Source organism: Equus przewalskii, chromosome 8, assembly GCF_037783145.1.
Source record: "Equus przewalskii isolate Varuska chromosome 8, EquPr2, whole genome shotgun sequence".
Lineage (NCBI taxonomy): Eukaryota > Metazoa > Chordata > Mammalia > Perissodactyla > Equidae > Equus > Equus przewalskii.
In genome coordinates this window covers 12428757-12430734 of record NC_091838.1, presented here as the reverse complement: position 1 = coordinate 12430734, position 1978 = coordinate 12428757, and positions in this window count along the sequence as shown.

Below are 1978 nucleotides of genomic sequence, written 5' to 3'. Positions count from 1 at the left end.
GGCCAAGCTCCCTTTCCCCCACTCTGCCAGCTGACATAGTTCTCCCTGTTCTCTGGACCCTGAACCTATGATTATCCCATTTAAGGCAATTTAGCATATAAAAACATTCCATGTTTCTTTGTTCATTAATTGTTTCCATGTATACATCCTGTCTTGTCTCCTTAGTTATATCTCTTGGAGATATGTAACAGGTTCTGACTCAGATATTTCTCTTAGAACCAAATGGCTACTAGATATCTGAACTTGGAGGTCTCAGAGACACCTTGACTTCAATATGTCTGAAGTGGTACCTGTTACCTACTCCTCCCTCCTGCTCTAACTCACTCCTGTTCCTGTAATCAGTTTCTATAAATAAGCTCCTATGTGGTTGCCTAAGCCACTCTTGATTCTGCCCTTTCTTTCAGAAACCCATCATCCAGTCCCCGAGTTGTGTTGATTCTATTCCTAAACATGTCTTGGGTTCCTCTTCTCCATCCCTGGCTTAGTTCAAGCCTTTGTCATCCTTCATCTGGACTATTGCACTGGTCTTCCAACAGATCTCCCAGGCTCCAGACTCATTTCTTTCAATCATCATTGTTACTGTTGCCCACAGAGCATAGATTATGCCACCTCTCTGCTTAAAAATCTTCAGTCATTCCCACTGCCAGAAAAAATTCAGACCTCTTGACATAGCTTACAAAGTCATTAAAAATCCAGTTCCCTGCCTAGCTTTCTAGCTTCTTGTTCTGTATTTCCTGACAATGAGTCCTTTACTCCAGCCAAATTGAGCTCCTAGTGGTCACATGAACACCTGTGCTCATTCAGGTCAGCAACCATGGATTTGGCATCTGGAATTACCAGGTGCTGTGCTAAATGCCTCATAGTACCAACTATATGTTTATGTGTTTCCTTCCTCCACTGGACTATGAGATTTTGTCTTTTAATGCCTGGTACAAAGTAGGAACTCAGTAAATGATAGATGAAGACATGAATGAGGTAACAATGACATGTAAACTCTGTATGTGAAGGGACTACATATCATAACTTCAGGTCTCTCCCAGATGAAGCACAGTATCAGGCCCAACACAGGCATTCAACACATACTCGTCATTTGATGGATCATTTGCCGAGGCTCAAGGCAAGGAGTCTGGAATATTTACTAATTTTTAGAAAAATAACTGAGGATCCATCCGTGTCTTTTCCCTTATTAAATGCATTATTGACTAGGTTTTTGGAACAGGTGCTGGGTTTTCATATCCTCTGGTCCCTTTCTGGGTGGGATTCTGGGTCTTTCAGGCAGTTGTTTGCTTATATTCTCTGAGTAAGTTGTGGATCCTCTTGGATTGATCCTATACCAGATCATCCACATAATAGGTTATCCAAAGGAATACGAGAGACACATGAATTCAAACACGATTTAGAGATGGAAGTGTACTCTGAACTCTCTTCTGGATTATCCATTAATATATTTTAAACTCCATACTTTGGGTGGAGGTAGGGTGTAAACATGTTAAGTGTAAATATGTAAGGTGAACTCAGCAAAAGTTTTCCGGGTAAAGTCTAAGCGAGAAGTTCTATTTTCTACTGAGGAGTAACATCCAGGAGAGTCTACGTCTCTCCAGAAACAAAGCAGTCGCATTGACACAAGAGCAGTAGAGCCTCAGCCACCTGGTATTATCAGCAGTTCCTCAAAGGGGAATCTTCTGTATGACTCAGTCTCGACCCTGCAAGCCCCAAAGCTTTTAAATGCGGTTGGATAGAAATTTTAACAATAGAAAATAATCATTAATTTATTAACATCAATTACCCTTCTAGTTTGTAATAGAGTGACTTTTGGGGTAAGATTGACTCATTCCTTCTCCAAATTCCTCACATGGTGCCAGCAAGAGCTACTGAGATGCTATGTGCTCTTAAGCTGCTAGCTGTTCTAGCTTTTTTCTTCCCCATCTCTTTGTTACCAGATCTCTTGTCCACTGTCCCCTTTTGCTGCTGGTGTTTT